Source organism: Triturus cristatus, chromosome 11, assembly GCF_964204655.1.
Source record: "Triturus cristatus chromosome 11, aTriCri1.1, whole genome shotgun sequence".
Taxonomy (NCBI): domain Eukaryota; kingdom Metazoa; phylum Chordata; class Amphibia; order Caudata; family Salamandridae; genus Triturus; species Triturus cristatus.
Window position 1 is genome coordinate 761,267,037 of NC_140594.1, and position 14,615 is coordinate 761,281,651.

The window sequence follows — 14,615 nt, forward strand, 5'->3', positions numbered from 1 at the left end:
TGGCAGTGTGTGTGGGGGGGCGGGTGGCAGTGTGTGTGGGGGGGCGGGTGGCAGTGTGTGGGGGGGCGGGTGGCAGTGTGTGGGGGGGCGGGTGGCAGTGTGTGGGGGGGCGGGTGGCAGTGTGTGGGGGGGTGGGTGGCAGTGTGTGTGGGGGGGCGGGTGGCAGTGTGTATGGGGGGCGGGTGTGTGTGGGGGTGGGTGTGTGTGGGTGGGGGTGGGTGTGTGTGGGTGGGGGGGGTCGGGTGTGTGGGAGGGGTCGGGTGTGTGTTTGGGTGGGGGTGGGGTTGGGTGTGTGGGGTTGGGTGTGGGGGGTTGGGTGGGTGTGGGGTCGGGTGTGTGGGTGGCGGGGGGGTTCGGTAGGTGGGTGTGGGGTTTGTATGTGTGTGGGGGGTTGGGTGTGTGGCGGGGGTGTCAGGTGTGTGGGGGGTTTGGGGTCGGAGGGTGTGTGGGGTCAGGGGAGGGTGTGTGTGGGGTGAGGGGGTGTGTGGGGTCAGGGGTGGGTGTGTGTGGGGTCAGGGGTGGGTGTGTGTATGGGGTCGGGTGGGTGTGTGTGTGGGGGGTCGGGTGGGTGTGTGTGGGGGGTCGGGTGGGTGTGTGTGTGGGGTCGGGTGGGTGTGTGTGTGTGTGGGGTCGGGTGGGTGTGTGTGTGGGGTCAGGTGGGTGTGTGTGTGGGGTCAGGTGGGTGTGTGTATGGGGTTGGGTGTGTGTGTGTGGAGTTGGGTGTGTGTGTGTGTGTGGAGTTGGGTGTGTGGTGTGGGTGGTTTGTGTGTGTGGTTGCATGTGGGCGCGCAGGTGGGAGCGTGTGGGCTTGTGTGTAGTGGTTATGTGTGTGGGGTTGTGTGTATGGCGGTTGTGATTACACATCACATAATTACACTGTATGCAATACAACATAAATAAACTCCACATAGCACTCAGTACTACATAATTGCACATCACATAATTACTCTCTACTTAATGCAAGATAAATATACTCCACACAATACCACTCTGTGCCACAGAACACAACACATAATTACACTGTACTCTATGCAACATAAAGACACACCTTTCACTCAAGTTTGTGCTATATTAAAAAAAAAAAAAAAAAAATTGCAATGCAATAAGTCTTACATTACTGAATCTTTGAGCTGCTATTGGTGTTGCATTATTAGCAATGTCAAAAGCTCAAACTTTAATAATGCGAGACCTATTGCATTGAAAACGCTTGTTCCTCTTGTAACGTATCGTTTGCTACCTCTTCTTGTATTTTGTTTGCTTTTGATACATGCACAATTGTCACTTTTGCCTCATGTAATGTAACGTTTGCTTTTGCAACATGCCCACTTGTAATTTTCTCCTCATAACGCTGCTGTTTCTATTGTGAAGCGCTCCGACACCTTCGGGTAAAGTCCGCGCTATATAAAAACGCATAAAATAAAAATAAATAAATAAGGTCGTTTCGTGTAGAAGCATTGTTATGTGCCTCACAAACAAATTTGTGAATGCATTCATGTATACGTTATCCCAAACGCTTGTACTCTTAGGGTTACAAGTCACAAATTAGTTGTGCTCTTTAGGTCTCGCCTGACTTGGTCTGGCGAGACTTATTGAGAGGGCTCCAAAAAGTGCTACCAGGCCAGCCTAGAGCTACAGTGCATGTGCGCGCTTTACGCGATTACTTTCACTTTCGCGGCTGCACGGCCGCTTTGATGTTTGATAGTGATCGCGATCACTTTCGCCCGCTTTGCATAGCCAATAGGTTTCGCTTTTGGGACCTTATAAGTATTTAGTTATGCAACTGTTGCATGGCTAAACACTTATAAGGTCCCAAAGGCGAGATCTATTGGCTATGCCAATGCTTGTTAGGTCTCGCCTGAGACAGCGCTTTAGCGAGACTTATAGTAAGCGACTTTTGGAAGTGGAAACGAGTGCATTTCAGGCCGCCAACTACAGTGCATGTGCTCCGGGCGCGCGCACCATTTGGCAGCCTGAAAGCATTCGTTTTCTTTCACTTTCGCGGCCGCACGGCCGCCCGCGAAAAGTGCTCACCATTTGCCAGCCTGCATTGCCTCTCTCCCCTACCCCCTCCCTTATCCCACTTCCTGCTTGTTTTTTATTGCGATTCTTGCAGGCTGGGCTCCTGCAGCCCGTCAGATTAAGAAGGGACCCTTAGTTGCTAATCCACAACTGCCCTCGACCTCCTGCCCCCATACGCACCACCACCCTCTTTCTTGCCTTTCCCTCAGGCAGATCCATATTCTAAGAAATATCGCAGGCATACCCACACGAGTGCACTAATACTTAAAATACACGCCAAAAACCCAACCCAATTACACCCCCCTCTCCCCCCACCTTGCACTAACAAACACCAGAACTCGCGCTTCTCTCTCCCACCCCCCCACCATCGCGTCTCGCGCGTCCAATGCTTGTTCCTATTTCTTTCTGCTACTTTTATCCACCCTCGAGAACGCCTCTATTCTGAGTGTTGTGCCCAGTTTTGTTACTGCCGCTCCCCCGCCCCCATTGGCGCCTGCCTGTCCCTTACTATCCCTGGTCCCCTTCGCTTTCTGTTTGTACCCAGGCTGAGCACCGCTCTCTTCTGGCGCCCCTTCTCTCGCCCCCTTGTTTTTTGCTACCCCATAATCTGTCCTGTTCGCCTGTCTCTCCCTTGTCCCTCCGTCATATGCACCCCTCGCTCCCCGTGGCCCCATCTCTGCTCCAGACAACTCACCGTGACTGCTGAAGCCGTAGCACCCCCTCCTCACCCCGCAGCCGACTCTAGGCGCCATTCGCATGACGAGCGCATTCACCGCTATTCCCACAAAGTATTTCTGGGATCGCGTATCTTAGGATTCATTGTAATTAAAAATAAACTGCAGGACAATGGCGCCGTGGCAAGGTGCGCGCCTTCCCCAGCGCTATTTGTTAAAGTCCTGCATTTAAAGTCTCAGGGAGGAATAAGGCTACAACTTAATTAGCGGCTTGCCGTTGCTGTGGCAACGGCGGGGCCCGTCAGTAGAGGCGCGTAATTAAAGTCGGGATATCAAATGATGCTTTGTGGAGGAGGATACATGGCCGTCCTACGTTAAGACATTTCATGAAGTCTGGCACGAGACATCTTGTAAGGCAGGCGATCACCGAGCTACGTGATCCTTCGTGCCAGGACAGCCACAGCTGACGTGCGGGAGTGAGGGGAACCCTCGCCAACATGTCCACTCACCACAGGCACAGTGACACTAGAAACATAAATCATTTACCATCGTGTAACTAAACTGTCTTGGAGAAACGGTACTTGTTTTAAAAAGTCACAAACGTTACAGGAACAAAACGTTTTCAAAACGCATTTTAAGCATTTTTTTTTGTTTTCGGACAAGGTTTGTCGGTGCTATGCATTTGGTGCTTAATTTTGTGTCATTTTATTTAACAAATCAACAAAAGTCACGTGGAGGTTGCGGCCTGGAAATGCTGTGGCGCGCACGCGCCGCACTCTCCTTCTACTGGCACACACATTCAGCTCACCGTCCTGCACACCCCCTCACCCCCATATGCTCTGTCGACAAAGTCCCTCCCACCCTTCCTTTCATCTCCCCTTTTGCTTGTACTTTTAGCGTGAGTATTCACAGCCCTGAAGGCACTGGAGTGATTTACATGAGCCCGTGCGTTTTTTTTTGCGTACAATTAAAAAGACAGTACTTTAAATAAATACGAATACAGTTTACTTCTAAGTCACTGCAGTGATTTACGTGACCCAGTGTCACACTGTGCGTTTTTTTCTCAAAAGAAAAAAAAAAAGAGTTTACAATACAAATACACTTTACTTACAAGTCACAAACCTCACATGAAACGTGAATGAAAAATACTCTCAAAACACACAGACTGCACACTCACACCACGTACACACACACAGCTCCCACCCTTACACACTGCACTACACATATTAGGCCCCTCGCACACACACACCACACACTGCCCCCCTCGCACACAGCCCACACACTGCCCCCTCGCACAAACACTACACACACTGCCCCCTCTCACACAGACCACACACACTGCCCCCCTCTCACACGCCACCCTCTCACACAGACCACACACACTGCCCCACTCTCACAGACCACACACACTGCCCCCTCACACTCTGCACCCCCACCACACTCTGCACCCCCCCACACTCTGCACCCCCCCACACACTCTGCCCCCTATTTTGTACGATGTCAGTAGGTGCATTTTCACTTTTTTTAAAAAGTCACAAACGTTACAGGAACAAAACGTTTTCAAAACGCATTTTAAGCATTTGTTTGTTTTCGGACAATGTTTGTCGGTGCTATGCATTTGGTGCTTAATTTTGTGTAATTTTATTTAACAAATCAACAATATTCACGTGGAGGTTGCGGCCTGGAAATGCTGTGGCGCGCACGCGCCGCACTCTCCTTCTCTGGCACACACATTCAGCTCACCGTCCTGCACACCCCCTCACCCCCATATGCTCTGTCGACAAAGTCCCTCCCACCCTTCCTTTCATCTCCCCTTTTGTTTTTACTTTTAGCGTGAGTATTCACAGCCCTGAAGGCACTGGAGTGATTTACATGAGCCCGTGCGTTTTTTTGGCGTACAATTAAAAAGACAGTACTTTAAATAAATACGAATACAGTTAGTTTACTTCTAAGTCACTGCAGTGATTTACGTGACCCAGTGTCACACTGTGCGTTTTTTTCTCAAAAGAAAAAAGAGTTTACAATACAAATACACTTTACTTACAAGTCACAAACCTCACATGAAACGTGAATGAAAAATACTTTCAAAACACAGACTGCACACTCACACCAAGCACACACACACACAGCTCCCACCCTTACACACTGCACTACACATATTAGACCCCACAAAATGCCAACTCACACACTGCCCTAGCAAACATTAGCCCCCTCAAACTCTGCACCCCCTCACCCTCAAATATATAAGAATAGAGTTTACTTCAAAGGCACTGCAGTCATTTACGTGAGCCAGTGTCAGTATTGAAAAAAAAATACACAATCTAATACAGCCTTTACAGAAAATAGAAATACAGTTTACTGACAAGTCAATAAACAACCAACTGCCCCCTCTCACACAGACCACACACACTGCCCCCTCTCACACAGACCAAACACTGCCCCCCTCTCACACAGACCAAACACTGCCCCCTCACACATACCACTCACACTTACCCCTCCACAAAGACCACTCACACTTACCCCTCCACATACACCTCACACACTGCCCTACACACATTAGCCACCACACTGCTATCTATCTTTCTATCGCCCTCACTCTATCTATTGCCCTCACTCCATCTATTGCCATAACTATCTATCTATATCGCCCACACTCTATTTATCGCCAACGCTCTATCGCCCTCTAGCTATCTATCTATCACCATCACTCTAAATAGTTATCTATCACACAAAATCTATCACCCTCACACTATCTATCTATCGCACTCACGCGATCTATCTATCGCCCTCACTCTCTATCTAGCTATCGGACTCACTCTATCTATCGCACTCACTCTATCTATCGCCATCACTCTATCTAGATATCAACCTCACTCTATCTATCTATATAGATATCGATCTATCTATCGCCCTCACTCTATCGCCCTCTAGCTATCTATCGCCCTCCATCGCCCTCACTATCTATCTATCTATCGCCCTCCCTCACTCTATCGCCCTCCCTCACTCTATCTATCGCCGTCCCTCTCTCTATCTATCAATCGCCCTTCCTCTATCTTTCGCCCTCACTCTATCGCCCTCCCTCTATCTATCTATCGCCCTCTCTCTATCGCCCTCCCTCTATCTATCGCCCTCCCTCTATCTATCGCCCTCCCTCTATCTATCGCATCACCACAGCATCACTCAGCACCACCACAGCATCACTCAGGGGCACAACAACATCACTATGCGCTACCACAGCATCACTGAATGCCACAGCATCACTCGTCGCCACCACAGCATCACTCGTCGCCGCCACAGCATCACTCGTCGCCGCCACAGCATCACTCGTCGCCACCACAACATCAATCTGTGCAACCATTCAACAACAACTGGTTCAAATATGTTCTCTCAATGTTTCAAGCTTTATTACAAATGTCACAAAAAGATGTTAATATTTCACTTCTGTTCTTGGATTTTCGTCACAATAAAATACACTAAACATAATCTTCACAAAAGTTATTTACAAAAGTTTAAGCTATTGCCATTATAAATTACAATAACTTTTATTTAAGTATTAATTATTTAAAAAAATGAAAAGCCATTGTTATTTGTAATATAAATACATCCAAGTCACGTAAATACAACACATATTGCCTTACAAATGTCACATTTGCGAAAGTTAAAACTATTGGAATTGTAAATGACAAAGCTATTAATTTAGCTATTTTCAAAACCAACACAAATACAAAATTTGGCATTTACAATACCAATAGCTCAAACTTTCCTAATGCGAGACCTATTGCATTGCAAATGCTTGTTTTTTAATGCTATGGAATTCTCTGTACTGTAGTCCCGGGCCGATCCGGCGACTTGTCCAGGACTAAGCCAGCTGTAAGCCTAATAAACAAGGAATAACACGCCGTATTCATTTACCGTACTTCAGCCTGCATGCCTCAAGGCGCGTCATCTTATAAACACGACAAAAAACAAGGGCGGATCTGGCAGATTGAAGACAATGAAAGAAATCAGAAAAATGAAATGAAAAGCGAAAGAGCTGACTAGTTTTAGGTAAAATAAAGCGCAATTGTACTTATCTCCAAAAGCATGCTCAGAATCAGTGGACAATTAAACGAGGAAGAAGACTACTGCGGATTGAAATAATAGTTAAGACACGATGCAATGCCATATTTGAAAAAATAGTTAATACGCGATGCAATACCAGAATAAAAAATACCCAATACCCCCTCAAGTGTTACCGGGTGCTCACCATTTCTGAAAACAATCCGATCCCACTGTTTCGCAGACCACGTTTTACCTCAAAGCGATTCAGAAACAGGGACTGAACGCAAGACCTTCAAGTTGTTACTTGCTGAATAATGCATTTGAAAAGGGAAAAGAAAAGCATTCATTCTCCTATTTGTGTACCTCTTCAATCCTCGGGTATTCCTAAAGACATCTGCGCAGGCAGGTGATGTTACTTCCGGGGTGACGTCTTTTCCGGGCGCCACCGGATGTCCACCCCGAAGTGTTGTAGAAACGGGCTTTAAACGCTGTGAGTCATTGAGGCCACACTTGTACTTTGGTGGTTCAGCTGTTGCAAGTCGAGGTAAAAGTGGTTGGACCCAATGCAGCTGCTTAAGATCTAGCGTTTCAGAAAACTATTTTTTAGTAAAGTTTAAAACCAGCGCTCCAATTTAGTTGGTAGAATTCCATTTTTTTCAGAAAAAGTAACCTTAATTATCGAGTGTATTTCTCTCGATGTTTTAGATCTCTACAAGAGTTTCCTTGTGTTGATAGGTACAGATTGGGATGTGCAAAACGGGGGAATGGGTGAAAAACAGGAAATGTAACCTTTTTTCCAAGAGTAATGTAATGGTACATTATTATACGTGCGCTTCAAGGGGTGATTTATACACAATAACATTATGGGGAAAAATGAGTGATTTTGGGGACAAAATGGGGGAATATATTTTCCCCATTGACTTCTATTGATTGCCAATGTAAGTTTCAAATCAGGTGCAAACATTGTTTGATCTAATATGAAGGGTTTCGTGAAAATTGTGTTTTCAACCAGTGTTTTTTTCTCATGCACAATTTCCTCCAGGTGGTACCTGGAGGAACTTGTCCTGGCAAAACAGTGAAAGATGGGAATGCCTTTTGGTAAAACATGTGGCAAAGACAATTTCCACGTGGCATTTTTTCCAATTTTCATGGGACCATTTTAGAATCACACAGCACAAAAACAGGATTTCCCCAATCATTTTTTATAAGCAAATCTTTATTATTTTTATTAAAAAGGTCAAATACAGAAAACTACACTGCCTGCCCTAAGGGGTTTTTACACCCAGTTGTAATGAAGTTGCTAATTTTTGGGCACAGGATAGGGCACTGGTTCCAATTTGGTAAAGGGCTAGACTCCCCTTTTTCGGGGGCTTTTAGACTCACCTTTTTTGGGTCTCGCGCCTAGCGTTGCAGTGCGTAGCACTGCTCGCGCAGGGAGAGACCTCTTGTAGGGGGTTTGAAAACGGACCTAGGAATTGCACACGCTCGTGCGTGTGCTTTTCATTTTGGGCCACGCTATTGGTCTTGGCGTGCGTCTTTTTATCAAAGACAGCACGCAATTAGCCAAAGGCGGGCGCATTGCTCCGCCCATGGCCTAGTGGTGTCTGTTACGCGCACCGCTGCCATGTGGTTTCAATTATCGTGCCCAGACACGGGCGTGATAAGTGAAACCACATGCCTCGCTGTGGCGCGCGCGCGCACCACTCGCGGGCTAGTTACGTTTGTTTTCCCTCTTCTGTGTCAATATCACCTTTGTTTCGTGCATTTACATGTTGCCGCTATCTCCTTCGCCTCCCTACATAAATAAAGTGCGGGATGTTTTTGTCTGATGTACAATTGTATGGTGTGGCTTCATCAGGGGTGGGGGATGGGAAAACTGCGCGATGCCGACCACTCATGTTACTGCACCTCCTGCACGTACAGCATTCTGCGAAATGGCATCTCCTTCCCTTTTTTCCTGTAAGGTGCAGGCGATGGGTGTAGTACCGCTTACCATGGGGCTCCCTTTGGCACCATCTTTAGTCTGCATATTTTCACATTTCTTTTCACCACTTTTATTTATCTAACAAATATATGAAACATAAATAAAAAAGGGTTTTGATTGTCTGATTATTTAATGCCGTATCTGATGTTAACTTTAACAAACACAAAGTCCAGTTGACAGTAGGTGTCATAGCGCTGCGGGGTCCAATGTGTGCTTTGGGTCTTGGGCCCCGTACACAGGTTGGTGCGTGGTGGCAGCTGCCCAGGTACTCGGCTGTCACATTGCGCTGTCAGTAGCAGACTTTCACGGTGTCGCCAGGAGATGACATTGTGTCTATACTGCTGCTGGTGCCAGTGGGCCGTCACACCCAAGTGTTCTGCCGAAAGTCACTGCTGGCCTGGTCCCCTATGTGTGGCGTACATTTCTCTCCAGGCAGCTAACTTCTTGACCAGCAGTCCTGGAAACGGACATATTTAGTTTAGGAACCCACTGTGGCGTGTGGCAAGAGGTGCAGGAGTAGGTCGTATGTCACCATGCCAGGTATGTAATACCCAACCGAAACACACTTTAAAAGGCCCTTTGCAGATTCAAGACCACCTCAGTGCAGCAGCCCTGCTTCAAATGTAATTAACAACGCTAACGCTATTGAGACGGTCCTATGCACTTGTAAAGGCAGTAGCAGTACCTGAAGTTACCGGAGGAGCTCTTACTCTGGGGCTGAAGGGACATTTACGGTCGGGTTCCAAGTCATTACAGGCGCTGTTTCTGGTACGAGTACTGTTCAGTTTCAAACTATTGTTTTATAATTAAAAAAAAATGCATTGATTTTGAAACAAACACCAGGTGTTTAACAGCACACCTACAAACATATCTTCATTAGAGTGGATACACATGCGTACTAGTATTATAATGCATTTGTACAGTGTCGCCTCTTCTGGGTGGTCCAGAAAAACGGTGCAACGCCAATCACTCATGTTACTGCACCTCCCGCACTTAAAACACGCTGCAAAAAGGCGGGGGGGGGGGGGGGGGGGAGTTAAAAATGTTTTGCAGTGAAGGACTATTACCGGGGACAAGAAGGCTAATGCAAAGAAGATCGCGTGGGCACGGTGCATGTTTCTATGCCTTATTCTGCGAGCCTACATTGCACGACCTATTTGATAATTAACCTACCATTTCACTTGTGTTAGAAAAAAACATTATTTATAGTTATTTCATATTATAGGCAATTAAATATTACATGCCTGCTACGTTTAAAACAATGCTATGGATTCGCACAGTTTTAGTCCTACTTCTGTTACACTTTTACTACTGACTTACTTCCTGTTTGATTCAGTACTTTACAACACTCTTGGAGCTCAAAATAAAGTTTGTTATTTTTTTCTGTCCAAAAACCATACCAGCAGGCGCATTATTTGTTTTCATCATCAGTTGAAATACTTTTAATTTAAAAAAGATCGGCATTACAGAGTTATATTATCCATTCATGCCGGCATATTACAAGCATTTGCAATGCAATAGGTCTCGCATTACTGAAAGTTTGAGCTATTGGCGTTGCTTTATTACTTGCAAAACCAATAGCTCAAACTTTTAGTAATGCGAGACAAGCATGTGCAAGAGCAGCTATGTGGGTAAAATCAGACAAATTTCATTAACCCAAAGTGAAGGAAGTTTAAGCAAGAGAAAGTTTAAATAACAACATTTTTTCTATAAGTCAGAAGCATCATACCTAACACTGGAATGCTGACACATATGAGTACAATTCTGCCTCTTTCTCACAAAGTCTCCTTCTATGTATGGGCCGCTGGAATTATGCAGCAGGGTTGGATCAAATTATGCAGCAAGCTTTACCAAATTATGCAGCAAGAGAAGGTAAACTATGCAGCGTAAAGCAGCACATTTTGATATAGTATTACCTCATTAGTTTTACACATGTTAATATTGTCTGGGGAAAGGTTTCACTCAATACTACTAGTCTGACACCCAAAATACAGCAACAAGCAACAAAGAGATGACCATTCAACCTTTGAGAAGGGCCTTCCACAGCGCAGCATCATGTGTTGTCGCATTTTTAGTAACGTTTGATCTGTTTAACAGAAACAATTCTCTTGTTAAAATCTGCAGATTATTTAGTAGATGAAGGATTATGTGGGAACACAAAATGGTATAATTCCAGTCACCCTGAGTATAGCATATACTGTCATTACAATAACTTTAAAATACATTTAAGAATATGGTAGTTGTATCTCTGTATGTCAGGAATATATTATGCATCCAGTTCCCAAAGAATATTTACCACCTCGAAAACTGCCTTCATCTCATTCAGATATGGATGTCCAACATATACCTGAAGCTCAACCCCACCAAGACACAATTCACACTATTTGTCAAAAACAACAAGCAACAAGTAGTGCAAACTTGGCACAGTGACATGAACACAGATATATTTGAACCCCACCATTCACCCATGCCAAGTCATTCGGATTCACTCTAAAGTCTAGACGCTGACCTCACCCTGAAGAAACGTATTCTTAAGAAAACCAAGACGGTTGGGTACCATTTCTCTGTATTGAATAAAGTGAAACCATTCGTGCGAGAAAATGACTTCAGAACTGCTGTCTCAGTCCTTGTACTCTCACATGCAGATGGTTGTAAAACCTTACACAATGGTTTTCCAGACTTCACACTGCCCCAACAACGCCCTTCCCCCACCAGGCATCCTAGATGCTTCGGCATGCCTCATCTGGGCTTCAAGAAATATGATCACATCACCTCTTCCTGCTACTGACCTTCCCATTACAAAATAATACGGCAATGTATTTCTAGGTTTTCTTAACTAAAAATTCTTGTTAGAAACAACACAAAACAATGCTATTTTATCTGTTCCATTAATAAAAGAGATAGTTTCACTCTTCAAAAGAGATTCTTTCACTTCTAGTAAAATAACGACCAGCGCTACACACTCCCAATCAAGTTAAAGGAAGACTTGGTACTCCTCTGGGGATACTAGCCAAAGTTTCGTAAGAGGACTTTCTTTTCAGATAGAGGTTTTGGTACTCCTTTGGGGATGTAAGGCCAAAGTTTCGGAAGCGGACCTTTCACTATTTCATGCAATCTTCTTTCAATCGAATAAGTCCTAACATAACATCAACAGCCTTTCACTGTTCGATATTATGACAACAGACAAAGTACTTCTGCGGTGTGATACCTTTCCACACTATTCCTCTGCCATATAGGCTAAAATAACATAATCCCGGGATCTTAAGTAACTCCGTAACCGTACTTCCAGACAACATAAAATAAAGACACTAACTTTTCATATTAATCACCAATAAATCAATAATTATTGCCAAACTAATCAATAATTAACCATCCTCTGCTACCAAAACTGATCCAGTGATCGATAATTTTTCACAAACAAAGGCCCATTTACACTACCCAACTAAACCCTTCACGCTGGGGTTCGGTGTGATGCAAGTTTATACCTAACTTACCAAATAAGCAATAGAACCTGCATTCCTCCTTACAATATGCATATATTTGTGCGACTGACCATAGGAAGTTGAGAAGTTGATAGCAATAATATACACATAGGAGGAAGAAGCTGAAGACCTGGCTGTTCGAGCAGTTGCGGCTCCCCCCCCCCTCCAGCGCCTTGAGACCCTACGGGTATGTAGCGCGCTTTATAAGTGTCACTGATTGATTGATTGACACATATCAATATTACTAAATAACAGACTCCATGTGTAATTTATAATATTTATCGAAAAATAATGTGAAATGAATGCTCATCAAGTACCATCATACAATGCAAATCATGAACCATCACAGAGAACATATCTTGGCAATGAATAGAAACAAACTCAGATCAATAAACAATGCATTGAAGGAGTGGATAGGCGAAATGAGAAAAGTTTCAGAGACAAAATACATTTGCAAATTAATTTGCAAATTCAGAATATTATCTATACTAACCCAAATAAGATTCAAGGAAAATTTACCCTCTGGCCAAAGGGTAGCAAGGCCCTTCGAAAAGAGTCAAATGGCAAAGATTAAGTCAGGAAACAGGTAGGCTTCTATCTGGAAACAGCAAAGGGACGATCTCCCACTAGCTGACCAACACCTACAATAACCACACACCCCCAGGGACTTTCAATTATACCCTAAAACCAAAATGTCCAACCCACATTTGTTTCAATATGAGAGCAAACTCCGTCTCTCATTGGCTAAGGATGGGGGTGTTCTGTCACACCACTCTCATCATGACCACTTTATTCAATATTCTTTTGTCGTCAACTTTCAGCATTGGGGGCACTAGAGGGCGCACGGCAAGATCGCAGCGCTGTAGTGCAGCTCCGCCGGCTGACTTGCCAATCCTTCATTTATCCTGCTCCCTAGACACCATCCAAGCTCAATAATCAGTGGCAACGGACATATAGCTGCAGGGAGGCTGCCGGAGGCATCTTCGCTGTGATCACCGGCCCCCGCTGCACTTGACTGCTGGTTGGCTGAGAGACAGCGCTGAAAGTAACATGGCGGCCGCGTGAGTAGATTAGCGCCTGTTGGAGCCCGGAAGCTATCGGGACATCCGCGTCTATAGTGGGAGGTACCGCTGCCAACTCTGAGGCTATGAGCACCTGGGTGACCCCACTCCTCCGGTGCAGTTTGAAAGAGGCAACCTGGGCTGAATCTGAGCAGGTGGCGTGGTGTATGAGGGAAAACCAGCCACCTGTCTCCAGTACCTGTTGCACAGCCCTGTGGTGAGCCCCGTGAGCCCGCTGTGCGCTGCCCGAGCGAAGAGGGCGAGCTATACAGCGGATGAAGAGGCGGGCAGAGCCTGCGATTGCGGTGTCCTTCCTCCGCAACAGCTGCGAGACAATGCTGGAGAAGCGGGGCAGAGTGGGTCATCAACCTAACATGGTGGCCGTGTAAACAGTGCACCGGCTGCCGGAGGACTGCCTAGGAGTCGGCGCAAAAGAAGAAGAGTATCGCTGGTTTTTGCCTTACCTGCAGGAACCCCTTGTGGATCCGTCCCTCCGGTGAGACCTGATCGCTGCATGTTGTGGCTGGATCTGGGCGGGCGGCGGGAGGCTGTGATGCGCGCCCTCCCCCGTCCTGAGTGGAGCTGCGTGGCTCAGGTGCAACCCCGCGAGCCTGCTGTGGGGAATCCGTGAGTAGCGGCGACGGTGGATCCTGGCTTGATGGCGACCTCCCCCACGGGAGGCTGAGGGCCCAGTGCAGGAACGCATGGTGAAGTGACCCTGGCAGCGTACAGAGACAGCGTGTGACCTGCTGCTGTGAACCACCGGCATGGGGCAAAGGGAACGAGCGAGGCGCAAAACCCCACGACTGTACCGGTTCACTGTTGTGGCCCTATATTTACACTGAGGAGTGCTGTTGTACACTTGTGCTGGCCATTTGGACGGCAAGTTTGTCATTGTGCCCCCCCCACGTGCGGCACTTAAGACACGTCGCGGTGACGCTCTGGACCCACATAGCGGCAAGCTCAGACTTATCGCTGCAGCAGGGTGTGACGGCTATTGGTCGTTTTCGTGGCCATACTGAGAGAGGTGGAGGCGGGAGATAGGTTAACCTATCCCCAAGTTAGGTACAGTCTGATGGCCGGGCTGCATCGATCATAAAAAAAGGTCTGACCAAGTTTAGTATCTTTACACAAAGTAGCGGGTGTCAGTGGTGCCCGTAAGCGTAAGGAGCCCGGGACAGGCGCGCTGGACTCGGCGCCTGCCCTGTGCCGCAGGATTGTGTTACAGCAAACAAATGATGGACGAAATGCTGACAATGCAAACATTCTCAACCCAGTCAAAAGATCTGGGTTAAATCCATTGTTCTTTGCCCACTAAGCCACCCCAGTTTGGACCCAGCCATGTGCAAATCAG

General features: G+C 46.3%; 1 protein-coding gene across 12 annotated transcripts in view; it reads right to left on the reverse strand.

Annotated features, from left to right (window-relative positions):
- Positions 1-7,213, reverse strand: part of AMMECR1L (AMMECR1 like) — a 1,417,960-nt gene extending 1,410,747 nt beyond the window's left edge. For 3 of the 12 annotated variants that reach the window (XR_014970645.1, XM_085634444.1, XM_085634449.1), the window contains exon 1: positions 7,098-7,182. The gene's annotated coding sequence lies outside the window, so the exon portion shown is untranslated. Of the gene's footprint in view, positions 1-6,939 lie in introns of all 12 variants that reach the window. The other 9 variants (XM_085634446.1, XM_085634442.1, XM_085634453.1 and 6 more) reach the window with 6 other exon arrangements.
- Between the last annotated feature and the right edge of the window lie 7,402 nt (positions 7,214-14,615).